This window comes from Phocoena sinus, chromosome 6 (assembly GCF_008692025.1).
Source record: "Phocoena sinus isolate mPhoSin1 chromosome 6, mPhoSin1.pri, whole genome shotgun sequence".
Lineage (NCBI taxonomy): Eukaryota > Metazoa > Chordata > Mammalia > Artiodactyla > Phocoenidae > Phocoena > Phocoena sinus.
This window is the reverse complement of record NC_045768.1, coordinates 103,259,733-103,276,265: the sequence shown is the minus strand read 5'-3', so window position 1 is coordinate 103,276,265 and position 16,533 is coordinate 103,259,733. Positions and strand designations below refer to the sequence as shown.

Below are 16,533 nucleotides of genomic sequence, written 5' to 3'. Positions count from 1 at the left end.
AGCATCTTATAAACATAACTATAATATCTTATAAAATATTTTAAAAGAAAAATAACTGTCAAGCTAAAAAGTAAAACAAACACTAGATTGGGAGACCAGAGACCTGACTTGCACCCCATGCTTTTAGCACCTTACAGGTGGCCATAGATAAGTCACTTTAATACTTTCTGGGCTAAAACATCTGCACCTGGTAGATTAGGACTAATAATCATGCCCTCCCTACCTCACAATTGCTATGTGGAGCAAAGCAGGTAGTGGACATGACCGTGCTTTGAAATATGTGAAGTCTTGTACGTATATATAGTTTTATTTTTCCCAAGGGTTGAAGCCAACAAAAACAATTCAACGATCAAGTCAGAACTTTCAATTGGTCTGAGAAACTCAGTGTCCATCCATACCCTGACCTCAATGTTGCTAGACATGAAATGAAGATGTTTTGGCAGCTAAACATTCAGGAAATCTAAAATGCTGCAAACATGACAGATGGGCATACACAGGCTTTGAAACAGAAAAATGGTTTCTTGTTTTAGCCAAGAGCAGAACCAAATGCTGTCACCTCTCAAGAGAAGGTCCCTCTCCCCTCTTTCCAATGTCCTGTTAGCCAAGAACCATCCTCTCTTGTATATTATATAAGGCTACATCAGTACAATATAGTGTTATTTGATTCAGCAGGAGATTATATTCAATGTGATTCAACAGATGTCACAGACAAGTCCAAGCCTTGAAGAATCTGGGCATCCCCACCTAAGGGTCTCCTGAATATTCACACTCCTGTGGTCAGGCAGCCTCCCTTAGCGTTTTCTTTCTCCTTTTCTCTGTCCTTCACACAGGCCTCTTCGGCCACGCTGCCTTCTCCTGCTGGCCCAGCCCCCCTGGAACTTGCACAGTCCTGTTCAAGTTCTCCGCTAAACAGACACTGCCCTGGGGCGTGCTTTCTGACTCCCACTCTGAGCCACAGCCCAGGGGATTTGCCAGCTGTGCATCCATCAGCCAGCCAGCCTGTGGCCACCTTGACTTCCCAGGGGTCAGAATCTGGCTCCTGATGTGCCCTACACACGACCTGGGCAGAGAGCCGAGTGAATGGCTGCTGACCCCAAAGCAGCAAGGCTCTGGGGGTCCCAGCGGGGGTTGTCTTAAACGGCGACCTACATCATGAAAATGTTCCATCATTCTTCCACTCAGTCTTTCTCCCTCTTCTTTCTTGTCTTCTTCTTCTAACTTAATTCTCTCTTCCCTTCTTTCCTTTCCCTAAGTGACAGGCAAGCCAGCGGCACCTACACATACCCATTGCACTCACAGCCAAAGAGCTTTCTGACTATTTCAAACTTGCTACATGGCTACAGCAAGAAGCTGCTGTTTTCTCTCTTCCCCACACCCGTTACAACTCCTCCTGGGCAACTTTTTTGTTCTTACAACACCGCCATTGATTAAGTCCCAGGAGAGCATCAACGCCCACAGGCCTTGGTGCTGGCCCTGTATAACCGAGGCTCTGTCTCCCGTGAGCAGGCAGCCCCTTGACCTTCCTCACTCTTCTCTCACACCTCCCAGAAAACCTCACACTGCCCCCTTGCTGGTCAAACCAAGCCAGGAGGCAGTGACTTTCCCAAGGCCAGGGGACCAGGTCAAATTGTTGTTCGCAAGTAGGTGGTGAACAATTTCATACCCAGCAAGGCTGGCTACTTAGTTCTTCTCAATTTGAAGCAAACCAACAACAAAAAAAAGACTTTCAAAGAGCAGCAAACCCTCTCACATAAAAGAGAAAGGGGAAAATGTTGCTTGGCAGTTTTCCCCAGAGGCTAAAACATGAGTGACAGTATATACCCAAATCTCTGCTCCTTATAAGGAAAAATACAGTTGGCCTTGAAGATATAGGATAAGGGCAAAGGTTGAGAAGGTAGGGTCTAAACAGCCAACAATCAGACAGCTCTTAAGCAAAGTTCTTGGTATTGTTCCATGCAATAAAGAGAGGCGATTTTAAACTTCAGCAGCATGGAGGTGAAGTTCAGCCAGGAGCCGGGACAAAGGCATAGACGGCTCTCTGTTGCCATCCAGTGGATAAGCCCTGCGTGATCTCGAGACTCTTCGCTGAACCAGTGCAGAAACTTCAGCCTGCGTGAGATCATGTTATCTCCTCCAAAAAATTACTAAAGCTTCCAGAATGTCCCTCTCCTTCCTCCAGTCCTCCCACCTCCCTCATTAGCTGCCTTTGTTTATCTTTGAGATAAAGGGATCTTGGCTGGCCGCTCCTTGTTGACTGAAAAACTCAATACTCAAAAAAAAAAAAAAAAAAAAACAGCTTTTGTGGCACATGAACCAAATCTGCAGTTCCCCTAATTGGTTTAAAAGATGGGAAAGAGGAGTGTGGCGAGAGAATAAATGAGAACCAGGGAGAAAGTGTGAGTCTGGCTTCAGCTGAGCGCCAAACGGTAAATAAGCCCTTTTATGGACTCATTTGGTCTCAGCCCTACAAAGGCTTCTAATTGAGGGAGGAAGCAGACAAAAAGGCAGTTTTAAGTGACATTCGATTCTTCCTGAGGAATGCTAAGGTTTGTCATTGATCTGGAGAGGAGATAACGGGGATTCTCAAGTCACTCTTTAAACCAGGAATGGAGTGTTTCGTTCAAATTGTGCTGGAATTTTTGTTTCAAGCACATACCTGGTTTTTCCCTCAGTGGGTCTCCCATTCTCCAGTTTATGCTCTGATGCAGCTGGTACAAGCCCAGGGGCCAGGGGTCTGTCGTTCTAAACCGACGGGTCCCCTGGAGGCGTGAGAGCCTCAGTATACATTTCAGGTAGTTTCAAACTGCATACCTAAACGCTAGGTTTCACTGGAGTCCCACAAATGTTTGATTCAAGTATCTTTAAACATTACTTTTACCTAAGAAAACAGTAAAATACACTGTCAAGTGCCTCAATATTAAATGTTAACACATCAGGACACCAATAAGTTAACTTGTGTGCCTGGACTTTTTACGAAACCTAGGCCCATGTGCATCTCCTCATGTACGATTGTACACGAATGTTCCTTTTGCATGCGTTGGCCGGCGCAGGCCAAGTCAGGCCAGGCTCACGCACATCTGCTGGGAGGATGAGCTCTCCCAGTGTGTGATAAGTTGTGTAGTAACCAGTAAAGAGATGACAAGACATGTGATAACAGCACATTACAAACAGTCTCAGCATTTATTCTACATTTTGGATGCTTTTTATTTAACATCTCTTTGTGATAAATGATATTAACAGATGTTAAATATTGGTAGTCATTCAACTTTTTTTTTTTTTTTTAAAGAATCCAACTATTCCTCTTTTGGGCTTTGAATCAATTTGTTTGAAGAGTATCTAGAGACTGCAGTATGAGCTCATTTAAAACTGTTAGCATTTGCAAATACTTATCTGTATGAATTAGAATTTTCCCATTACTGTTCTACCCGAATAAAACAAATATTATATTAATAAAGCCAGGATAACATTTATCAGCAGATCTCATTTACAAATACAACAGTAGATTTCTATTGTCTGAAAAGTGTATACAAAAGAACATAAACAGGCTTCCCTGGTGGCGCAGTGGTTGAGAGTCCGCCTGCCGATGCAGGGGACACGGGTTCGTGCCCTGGTCAGGGAAGATCACACATGCCGCGGAGCGGCTGGGCCCGGGAGCCATGGCCGCTGAGCCTGCGCATCTGGAGCCTATGCTCCGCAACAGGAGAAGCCACAAGAGTGAGAGGCCCACATACCGCAAAAAAAAAAAAGAACATAAGCTTTGGAGTCTGTTATGGGCTGAATTATATTCCCCAAAATTCACATGTTGAAGTCATAATACCCAGGAGCTTAGGCTATAACCATATTTGGAGATAAAGTCTCTAAAGAAGTGATTAAATTAAAATGAGATGATTAAGGTGGGTCTTAATCCAATTGGACCTGTGACTCTCTAAAAAGAGGGGATTTGGACACACAAGGAGACACCAGGTATGTGTATGGACACAGGAGAGTCGGTGTTAAAACAATTGCAGGAGAAGGCAGCCGTCTACAAGCCAAGGAGAGAGGCCTCAGAAGAAACCAAACCTGCCAACACCTTGATCTCAGACTTCTAACCTCCACATCCGTGAGAAGATAAACACCTATTGTTTAATACCCAGTCTGTGGTATTTTGTTATGGCAGCCCCAGCAAACTAATACAGAGTCTAAAACAATTAGGTCTGAAATTTCCCATTCTACCACATACTACCTGTGTGGTCTTTTAAAAAAAAAAACTTATAGAAATATAATTTACATATCCTAGAATGTATCTATTTTAAGTATACAATTCAATGACCATTTAGTATATTTACAGAGTTGTGCAACCATCACCACAATACGTGTGTAATCATGAGAAAGAGAGCTAACGTCTCTGGGCCTTAATTTCTTCATCTGTAAAATGGGGCTAATACCTTTTGCATGGCTGTGTTTCAAGAATTTAATGACACAACAAAAACATTGGGCACGTGTGTTTGTTTTCTTCCTTCTTTGATCATTCTTAAGACTTGGTGCCCTTCCACCCTAACCCAACTGAGTCTCAAATCCTTGTTGCCTGCCGGACCCAACTTTCTTGTCAAGGCTCCAGGACTTGCAAAACTTGGCACATAACACACCTCACACCTACTTACTACCTCCTGCCCTATGGGTATAATAGTTAACTTTGGGTCCCTGTGTGGTACGCAGCCACTAAGACGGCCACCAATGATCCCCGCCTCCTGGTATTCACGTCCTTGTGCAGTTTCCTCCCCTTTAATGGCCCTAGTGACTCACTTCTAATGAACGGAATACAGCAGAAATGATGGGATGTCACTTCTGAGATGAGGTGACAAAAAGCCTGTGGCATCCGCTCTGGCTCTCTCCTTTACCCACTCATTCTGAGGGAGGTAAGCTGCCATGTTGAGAATTGCCGAACAGAGACCATGTGACAGGGAACTTGTGCCTGTGGCAGCAGCCAGTGGGGACCCGAGCCCTGCCAACAGCCATGGACATGAGCTTGGACGCAGATCCTTCCCCAGGCAAGTCTTGATGACCACAGCCATGACCGACAGCTTCACTGCAGCCTTCTGACAGACCCCGAGTCAGAGGTCCCCAGCTAAGCTGCACCAGGATTCCTGACTCACAGAAACTTCGAGATGATAAATGTTTGATGTTTTAAGCCGCTTAAAGGGATAATGTGTTACGCAGCCATAGATAACCAATACACCCATCTTCCAGTACTCCAGAAGAAAGAGAGCCAAGATCAGGCTGACCACTTCGGAACAGCCCCTCCTCTGCTCAGTGCCCAACACACTGTCAACGGCCAAGTAACTAACAATTAACATCAGCCCACACTTGGCCTCTAAAAATTGGCTAAAATGGGAGTTGCTTCTGCCCATTACCTCTCCGTCCCACGCTCTGCAAAAAGCACAGCAGTTCCTCTGTGCCCGTCTCCTGGAAGTGCCTTACTACCCTTCCTACCCTGCAATTCCGTTGGGGTTGCCTTGTGACCTCAGCTCTCTCATGGGCTGAAAAAGAAGTTATGATGTTAGAGGCTACCCAGCTTTTTCTCATTGTTAGGGTAGAAGCAGTGTTCTCTTGGGGTTTTCTACGTCTTGAGTAGAAGTGGAATCCCAGACCGGGTTTGAATTTTGATCTCTCTCTTCCTTTCCTTCTGATCAGATACTGTGACACAGGCTCCAGAAAGCCCACATGACCAAGACAAGGAGGCCTGGATTTATTCTTTGAGTCCCAGGTCTGCAGCTGACTGGACCCACCTATTCCACTAACCCCTAAGAGCAGATATGCCTACTGACCTGGAGACAAGAGAAGAGGCTGCCCTAGCAATGGGATTTGAAGACCATCAAGGAGGACCTTCACTCATTGCTTGAACTTCCCACCATCAAAGCCAATGATGAGTTTGATAACAAATCTGTTGAAGGTAGGCTAACACAGGAAAAAACAATAAACCTGGGTGTTAAGAGATTTGAGCTTTTTGCCCAGTTATTCAACCAATGGGGCAATCTGTCTTGGCCAATTCACTTCAATTATCTGTGAATCCGTTTTCTTATCTATTAAAGAAGAACCTAAATGATATTCTTATGACAATATAAAAAGGAAATTCCAAATGATCAGAAAGAGACTTCTTTTCTCTGATGCGCATTTGTATTACTCTGGGCTTCTTCAGAAGAGCCCACTGTTACGTTGGGCTCTAAGCAAACCAAGTAAGCTTTAGGGAAGGTTAAGGAGAACTGCAGTAACTATTATTCTTAGCACGTTTCCCATTCCTTTTTTTTTTTTTTTTTTAATCTTTTATCACATCCCCTAGAGTGGAGACTTCCCAATGAGAGTCAGGATGGTCTGCAGACCACAACTGACGCCCGGAAGGATGTCTGTGTCCAGGCAACCACCTACCATGACGGTGCACTCCCGCTGGAGGCCACACTCCTGGAACCCGCAGTGGCGGATGAAGCGGCCGGGCTTGGTGCTGGGTGGCGTCTCCATGGCCCGGACGAGACAGCCCAGCCGGTACCCGCGAGGAAGCGGCTGTTCTCAAGTGGGAGCCGGTGGTCCAGGTCGGTGCTCACGAGCAGGCGGTATGGCTGCTGCAGGAAGCGTACGGCCTTGGGGAGCTTCATGGAGCTGAAGGGCTGGTAGAAGCCCATCTCAACGGCACACACCTTGGGCTCAGGCGGCGCGTACAGCCAGGCACCGGGGAGGTTCACCCTGCAGCGGCTTGGGCCCCACGCCCTCGTCCTCCAGCTCCGAGCCCAGGGCTGCGCTGCCCAGCATGCAGGCTTTGGGCCCGGCGCGCCGGCCCGGCGCTGCAGCAGGTGGAGCGCGGTGCAGTAGGCCAGGCCGAGGACCTTGCGGCTGCTGCCAGGCCCGCAGGGCGGCCGAAGCCCAGGCGCCGCAGCTCCGCGGCACAGGCCTCGAGGGTCTCGCTGCTGTTGTTGGTGATGAAGCCAAGACGCTCGCCCGCCTGCAGCGCCGTCAGGAGGCTCGGCGCGCAGGACGCCGCAGTCTCGCTGCGCCCGAGTGCGCCGTCGCCGTCGGACAGCAGCGTTTCCACGTCATCCAGCGACGCCTCAGCCAGCTCGGCGCTCAGCACCACGCAGCCGGCGTCGCCGCTTCCGGCCTCTGCCTTCTGCTTCCCTGACACACCAGCTGCAGGAGTGGACACGGGACGTAGACTGGCCGATGTCAGTGCTTTAATCCTCAGAAAGCAATCTTTGAGACATAGGAAAGCCATTTTCTTCGATTATCGTAAAGATTCTGGAGAAGGTAGTGGTCCTCGGTTTTTGCTAAGCTAGGAGGATGTGCGTTGGGGAATTCTGGCCAGCACGTGGAGAAAAGCTTTCTGCAAGATGAAGCCAAGACAAGGAAAGGGGGAAGGGAGAGACGGCGAGGTCTCTGGGGGGGGCCATGTTCCCGTTGCAGTTTCTCAGACTCTGATCACTGCAGCTATTCTTTAGATTCTGTGAGCAAACCTAGCGCCCTTCCCAGGTATGTGAATGCACGAAAAGAGCGGCTTTGAGTTGAGTTTCAATTACTTGCAACTCGAACAATCCTGATAAATACAGGGACGGTGTGGAGGTAATGAAAACAAGCCCTGCACGACGGGGCACAGAACAAAGGGCTTTGGGCTAAGGTGATGGGACTCTTCAAGGCAGAGAATCCAGGGGACGCAGGTAGAACATCCAACTTGATTCCTTTCCAAAGGTACATGCTGGAGATTGCCAACTACTCCTTAGAAAGTGGAGAAAGAATGGAAGCTTGTTTTTTGCAAGATCCTAGTCAGACTCTTAGGCAACAGGGTATCCTGGGCATGCTTCCTTTCAAGCTGTATTTGTCTGTGAAAGTCAGTTGGTGGCAGGACTAACAGAGCAGCCTATGCTGTCTCTAATGCAGGCAGCCTCTACTTTTTTAAGTGCAGTGAGGCTCTGGAGACAATGTCATTGATTAGATTGTCATCTTACCACATTCCAACTGCCAGTGCACTCAGAGCAGAGGCATTGTGTTAGCGCGGACAGCAGGGGTATTGGAAAAGCATTGAAAGTGGAGTCAGACATCATACTCCCTCACCCACACCCTGTGTGCAAGGGTGAAGGGTGTCACCTCGGTTTTGGAGCCATGAGATGCTAACAGCTCCTTTGAGGATAGAGCCAATAGCCTTGGCCTTGGTCTCATTAGTACCAAGCTCTAGCCAGCTGAATTAATCATAGAAACGAGCACTTGTCTATGTAACACATGTATTCCCAGGGCAATTAAGCTCTGGGTTTAAAGGGACGTTACATTTATGGTAGCAATCCATATATTGCTGAGTTTTTCCACCCTGCTTGCTGTCATGGAACAGCCAACCCCCCTAACAAGTTTCCCCAAATTACGTCTTACAACCTCGGGGTTAGGTGGGGAGTTTACAATGCACACACACAAAAAGCCCTGACAATCACAGCATGGTCTCCACGTCCATACTCTTTCTACCATCCTCTCTTTCTCTGCCCCTTTACTGTCACCAAAAAAGGACTGCCATTGTGTCCTTCAGATACCAGCAATGCACCAACACCATATTGCACTGACATAAGGAAAAATTATCTTCTGATTCTTAATGCCCACTTATAAGAACCACCAACCACAAGCATTGCGCCCTGTGAGTGCGCAGAAACACACACACACACACACACACACACACACCCCTTAGTGATAAGGTCTACCACAATGATCCCAAAGAAATGGTATGTTATACCACAAATCTTAAAAGGATGTGTTGTACAAAGCACCCTTTTCCATTCCCATTCTTTTCTTTTCATTTCCCATGGCCCCAGATGTGAATCCAGGATGCCGACAGGTAACCAGCCTTCAAGACAACTCCAAAGCTATCCTCCAGCCAGAGCCTCCCAGTGCACAAGCACTTATTCCTGTCATCCGAAACATCCTGGCGTTCCATAACCAATCCTTGTGCTCCACTTTGACGTTTTGGTTGCATGTACATAATTTCTACTTCTGTGTCACATAATAGATCATACAGCGGTTGCTGTTGAATCCATGAATCTTGAGAAGGAAGGCTCCCCCCCCAGCTCGCCTCATAGAAGGGGCGTCACGCTATAGTGTGCTTCACGGTACAGTGAAGAAGATGAATGAGATCAGGGTCATCTGAAAATGACAGGCCGGAATTTATTTTTCTCTCTGTTCCTTGCCTGACATCTTTTTTTTTTTTATTTATTTTATAGAGCAGGTTCTTATTAGTTATCTATTTTATACATATTAGTATATATATGTCAATCCCAATCTCCCAACTCATCCCACCATCCCCCCACGCCCGCTTTCCCCCCTTGGTGTCCATACGTTTGTTCTTTACATCTGTGACTCTATTTCTGCCTTGCAAACCCGTTCACCTGTACCATTTTTCTAGATTCCACATATATGCGTTAGTATACGACATTTGTTTTTCTCTTTCTAACTTACTTCACTCTGTATGACAGTCTCTAGGTCCATCCACGTCTGTACGAATGACCCAATTTCATTCCTTTTTATGGCTGAGTAATATTCCGTTGTATGTATGTACCACATCTTCTTTATCCATCCATCTGTCAATGGGCATTTAGGTTGCTTCCATGACCTAGCTATGTAAATAGTGCTGCAGTGAACATTGGGGTACATGTGTCTTTTTTAATTATGGTTTTCTCAGGGTATATGCCCAGTAGTGGGATTGCTGGGTCATATGGTAGTTCTATTTTTAGTTTTTTAAGGAAACTCCATACTGTTCTCCATAGTGACTGTATCAATTTACACTCCCACCAACACTGCAAGAGGGTTCCCTTTTCTCCATACCCTCTCCAGCATTTGTTGTTTGTAGATTTTCTGATGATGCCCATTCTAACTGGTGTGAGGTGATACCTCACTGTAGTTTTGATTTGCATTTCTCTAATGATTAGTGATGTTGAGCAGCTTTTCATGTGCCTCTTGGCCATCTGTATGTCTTGGAAAAATGTCTATTTAGGTCTTCTGCCCATTTTTTGATTGGGTTGTTTGTTTTTTTAATATCGATCTGCATGAGTGGTTTGTATATTTTGGAGATTAATCCTTTGTCCGATGATTCATTTGCAAATATTTTCTCCCATTCTGAGGGCTGTCTTTTCGTCTTGTTTATAGTTTCCTTTGCTGTGCAAAAGCTTTTAAGTTTCATTAGGTCCCATTTGTTTGTTTTTGTTTTTATTTCCATTACTCTAGGAGGTGGATCAAAAAAGATCTTGCTGTGATTTATGTCAAAGAGTGTTCTTCCTATGTTTTCCTCTAAGAGTTTTATAGTGACCGGTCTTACATTTAGGTCTCGAATCCATTTTGAGTTTATTTTTGTGTATGGTGTTAGGGAGTGTTCTAATTTCATTCCTTTACATGTAACTGTCCAGTTTTCCCAGCACCACTTTTGAAGGGACTGTCTTTTCTCCATTGTATATCCTTGCCTCCTTTGTCATAGATTAGTTGACCATACCTTGCCTGACATCTTATGGAGAGATGTATGAGCCATTAAAATCGAAAGTCAAACTACAAAACAAAAGGAAGAGAGAGTGATTTGGGACTCAGACAATCCACCAACTAGGTGAGTCAATCTTCTTTAATCCAGAGTGCTACAAGTTTCCAGACCACGTGGTAACTTTTTAGATTCAAATTCAAATCATAGGTACCAAGGCCCCCTCATCTTTCTAATCCTGTGTTAGGGACTTTCTTATGTATTATGCCACTTAATCTCCACGATGAAACTGTGCTATCTATGATATTTGAAAAAATATATGTACTTTATCTTTTGTTCTCCAAGTAACACATATTCACTCTAAAAGAAAAAAATCTGATAAAAAGAGACATTTTAAAATCATCCATAATTCCCATGCCTAAAGAAAAGTATTTTAACATTTTGACATGTATGATATATATTATTCTACCATCTTTCCCTACGCATATATAACATATAATTTATAATATTACAACTTTTACATTTTTTCTGAACAAGATAATAGTGAATTTTATTCCATGACATGAAATGTAATTTTTTTCTACAACATGTTAAGGTTACATAAAGTTCCATCATACACCACACACCATGATATATTTAATGGATTCCCCGTTGTTGGAGATTTAAGCTGTTTCCAATTTTTAGTTATCATAAAAATGCTTTGATCAACATTCTAATAGCAAAATTTTTGCATGTAACCATGATTATTTCTTTTGGATTGGTTCTTACAAGTAGAATTTTGGGGTCATAGCGCATGTCAAATTTTAAAGGTTTGCTTCTGTTGTACCAAATGTCCCTCTAAGTAAGTTAGAGCGCTTGAACAGCCACAAGTATAAAAAAGTACTAATTTCCCTGCAGCACTGCCAGCATTTTTACTTTTATCTCTGCTGATTTTTGGAAGAAAAATTAACTTTCATTTGTTTAAAATGTGCAATTTTTGACATTTACCAGGGAGGCTAAATATATTTTTCATGGGTTTACTGGCCATTTACACTTCTTCTTATGTAAAGTGATGTTCATTTCTTCTGTGTCTTTGAATTCATTCCTCTTTTTCTTGTCGATTTCTAAATGCTTTATTATTAAGTATTCCATAAGCACCACAAATATCTTGTGATTAACTCTTCCATAAGGACCAAAAATAATGTCTCCCAGTTTGCCTTTTAATATATTTAGTATCTGGTATACCTAAGTTTTCATGATAAATTTTTATGGAGTCAAATTATTTCATATTTTTCTTTATAGTTTTTATATTTTCATGCATTGTTAGAAAGGCTTTCCAAGATTGTTATTTTTTAATTACTTCATTATCTTTTAGAACTATAAAGTTTTGTTTTCACTGGAATGTCTTTACTTTGGGTGTGGTCTGAAGGAGAAATCTACGTTTATTAAATGGCTAGCCATTATTAGGTAATCCTTTCTCTTCTCACTGAGTTGAAATGCCAGTCTTATCACCTAAAAAAAAAGTTCTGTTATTTTGAGTCGATTTCTGTTCCATTTCATTGATTTAGCACAGAGTGAGTCTCCTCATTGTGTGTCCTGCCTTTTCCATGTATCCTGCTCTACCACTGAGAAACTGATTCCTTTTCTACACAAAATGAACACTAGGCATCTGTTTTTAGACTTCCTTGAAAACAAAGAGTGAAAATAATGATTAGCCATGGATAGCTTTAAACCAGAGTGTCATTCAAAGCAAATCATTCCTAAAGTAATGGGCTTTACTCCAGTGTTTTTGTTACTATTAGCCATTAGCAAGTGAAAGAGAAAAAAAAAAAAAGTCCTGTTAAAACACTTGTTGCTCCCTTTATTAACCCTTGAATTACATGGAGATCCAGTTAAAGTCAGGTAGGAGTTGGCCAGAGTAGCTGTGCTTTACAATCCACATATATGAAGCAGAGAGCTGTGACCCATCCACATGGCCATTCTTCTCAGCCGCTGCTCCTTTAACATGCTAGAGTAAGAAGCCACTTATGATACTGGGTAGTGTAAATAGGCCTTTGACCCTGCACCAAAGACCTCTATCACTCACTGTTTTGAATCTGTTTCTGGTCAATTCAGTTGGCCCGAACGCAGCTCTAATGAGGCTGAGGTCACGGGTTCAATACCAGTGTGGTCTAATTACCAATAAGTCAACTGTTTCAGCATCTCAGCTTGTACTTCTAAACCAAACCAGCCACTTTTGCATAGTCCCAGGTTTGGACACACAGGGGACAAGGTGAGAGAGCAGAGATAAATCAGAACAAATCTCCCATCATACTGGGACGTGCACTCAATGCCCTGATGTTGGCAGGTCAGTAGCAGGGTTTTGGAGACAAGCAATTGGAGCACATTTTTCTATTGGCACCACGGCCGTCAGTAATTGGCATCTAATCCACCCCCCCCAATCCTGCAGATAGGCTGCCAAACTCCCCTCTCCAAGGACTTACTATTCTAATTTAGAGAATAGAGTTTGGGGAGGTGGCAGTGTGTCCGGCGTTTTAATGGGATTGTTTGCAGTAACCATGGATGCCTAGGGGAAACTCAGTCGAAAACTAAATGAAGATATAAGCTTTCTTTTTAATTTCATTAGGAAGTAAGTAAAACATGTTAAGATAATTTGGAAAAGAAGCAAAGAAGGAAAACATCCAGTCTCGCCAACATAACACATATACAATTAGAAACTTTAGACCCATCGTTTTACTTTTTCATCACCATTTTAAGGCATTACACAAATAACATTCTATAGGAGGAACAAACATTTTTCAAGAAAATGGAAATTACCTACTATCTGTTAACAAGGTGACTATCGAAAATTTTCCCGGAGATGCTCAGTGCTCACCCATGGAAGCACTGCGTTTGGAGTGACTTCTCATAAATGCTGAGTCCTCAAAGATGCCGACCCAGCAACCCCACAAAAGGCCCATCAGTTAAACTTCCCAGGAAATAGAAGATGCCTCGGTAACCTTGATACCGCTTAATGCTTCAAACACTAAAGAAGTTTCTAATCACAAGTATTCAGCACAGTATCATTTGGAAAACATCAAGAGATGTGAATGTGAATTCACATTCACCTAATGTGAATGCAGCAGAATTGGCACTCTCCTTTAGAACGTACTGTAATTTCTCATGGAAACACTTTGTGAAAAGCCAGTCATATATCGTAGCCCCTAAGTATGAAACCACGGGTCCCTCTAACCACACAAAACAGCTGTGCCCTCGGAGGAAAGGTCATCTGCTGCAGTCATGTTTCTTTCTACTTTTAAAGAAATGTCAGACCATGTTTTATGCGGTCCTTATGACAGGGTGCTGTTTATTGTATCACCAAGCTGCCATAACTTCAGGACGAGGAAACTGCCATTATTTGGAGAGTATATATCTTTCTGACTTGCAGGAAAGATGAAAATTAAGAACGGCCCTCTTTTGGAGTGGGTCTAAGTATTCTTTGACAGTCTCCTACAATATTTCAAACGTCTTCGTCAGGCCCATAAAACCCAACGCTCACCTCACTTGGCCCAGCTAAAGCTGTGGAGGAGTTAGGACTTTTATCGCAAGTGTGGTGTGAATTCTGCCACTTGGCAGATGTTTCTGACTTAGAGCTTGCAACCAGCTTGCTTGGTGCCCCCAAGGACAATGAAATGTACATAAAGAGATTGTACGACAGTAGGAAATAATAATGATAGCTAATGTTGATCAAGTGCCAGGTTTCTGTGCTAAGCCTTCTACACACATGACCTCAATTTGTCCTCGTTACTCTGGGGACACAATGAGAACCCTATGACACAGACAAGAAAACTAAGAAAGAAGTCAAGGGACTTGCCTCAAGGTCATACTACTGCAAAGCAAGGATGCCAGGGTTCAAACCTGGGTCTTGTCACCCAGAGCCACACATGTAATCAACATGTGTTTACCACGTGATGTTTCCCAGGCAGTGTGGTCCCACAGAATAATAAGGACCTTCTTCCCCAGTGCTCATACGCTCCTATTACGATCTAAGTTGGAACTGAGAGAATAAGTTCCCTCTGCGTGGTAACAACTGTGTGACAGCTTTCACTAGAAATCAGATCAGTATGACCTCCAACTCTATACTCAAGATGCCAAAGTTCTTGACCTAGAGAGTTTTCTAGAGATGAGAAGTAAAGGGAATGTGAAACATTTTCGAAAACCTATTCCAGGTCTAAATTATCTGGGATCAACAGGGGAGGTGCTTTGATAAAGTCACTCAAATATTCTATTTAAACTCCTCATCAAATTCTGTTTCAAAGTGTGTTTCTGCTCTAGCATAGGTGAAATTTTAGGAACGCCAAGCTACTTCAGAAATCAGTTTGGATCTGGACCAAGATTATGAGGGACAAGTGATGAACTAAACTAAGTGCAACCTGAGTAAGTTAGTCAACCAGTACCTCGCTCGGGGTCACCAGCTAGTGGTGGCATTGTACAGTCTAGGCAAGGTCCCTGCTGATGAGAGCTCGCCCTGGGGATGGGGAAGCCACGAGGTTCAGACTGAGTAGGTGACGTGGTCAGGAAACTTTTTTCTGCTTAAAGAAAGAAAATCACAAGGGAGGCTGACAGCTGATACACAAATTTACTTTCTCTCCTTCCCCCTGGCTTGCTTCCCAGCCCGCATTCCCCTCCTTGCTGTTCTCCCTGGGGCTGGGGGAGGGGTGGTCCGAGCCTGCGGTGGGAAATCACAGGATAGGTGGGCTGGCTTCTAGCCCCTGCTCCGACACTCACTAGCTTTGTAACTCTAGACACTTCGCTCAACCTATGTCTTTTGACCTCAATTGCTTCATTTTTTTTTTTCAGCAGATTTGTATTAAATGCCAAATGAAATATCCATATTTCATTGGTGACGCGAGGAGCTAGGCTAAATGGACCCTAGATCCTTTCGCATTTTAAAACGCTGTGACTCTTTCCCTCTTATGTGATGCTCCTTTTTTTTTACTTCCTTCCTTCCCTCCCTACTTCCTCCCTCTGGCACCTGCATCCCAGCCCACCTTTAAGTCTCTCTCTGACCCGGAAGCAGAGAAATAAAGATGGAGGAGAGAGATTCGGTAGGTGCCTGTGGAATCTTTCTTCCTTTCTTTTTCTTTCTTTCCTCTCTTCTTTCTTTCTCTCTCGCTCTCTTTCTTTTCTTTCTTTCCTTCCTTCCTGACGCCAGGGTACCTTTCTTTGACTTTTCAAGAACATGTTTCAGGGACTGAAGAGACCACTCTTCGTTCATTTCCTCATTCAAGCAAACGTTTTGAGTGTCTGCAAGTGCCAGCATTTTGTGGGGCATGATCATTGCAGTGACCCTCAATGGGATCTGGGAAATATTCACTCACATTCATTTGCAAACTGTGGTTCCTTAAAGGGGCAGACACAGGAGTCCACTGCCATAAAGCCCTCCAGACAAGGACAGTCAGTAAGTGCCAACTCTGTCGAATGCATCCAGCCTTGCTGCTTGAGAAGAACTTCAAAGGGCCTGAGGAATAGCTAGACCAGCATTGTCCAAGAGAGCTTTTATGATCAGGGATATATTCTGTATCTGCAGTGTCTGATATGGAAGCCACTGGCCACATGGTTATTGAGCACTGGAAATGTCATTAGTGTGACTGAGGAACTAGATTTTAAATTTTGTGCTACTTTAAGTATTTAAATTTAGATAGCCACGTTTGACTAGTGGTGACCACACAGGGCAGCTCAGAAATAGAATATTAGACACACATGAAAGGACACAGGTCTCCTAGACAGGATACAGCAAACTATGTAAAATGGAAGGCAGGTAATATTGTATAAGATGATGAGGAGATTAAGGGTAATCAAATCCTGAATCATGGGATTGTTAAGAGGAAAAATGCCAAAACAAGGAGAAGAGAGGGCTCTTACTCTTGGGCAGCGTCAGGTGTCCCTGGTACATAGTAGCTCTCCAAAACTTCATTGGATGGACGAATGGTTCTGGTTAGGCTTGTTTGGTTATTATAAAGAAAGGAGACTCACCCACATTAGCTTAAGCGAATGATGGCAATAACTGTAAAAACAACTGTACTTGTTCTGCACAGGGGTTAGGATCTTTCAGA

The 16,533-nt window shown here is 43.9% G+C and overlaps 1 pseudogene; it reads right to left on the bottom strand.

Annotated features, from left to right (window-relative positions):
- Positions 1-6,312: 6,312 nt before the first annotated feature.
- Positions 6,313-7,240, bottom strand: LOC116755056 (annotated as a pseudogene).
- Between the last annotated feature and the right edge of the window lie 9,293 nt (positions 7,241-16,533).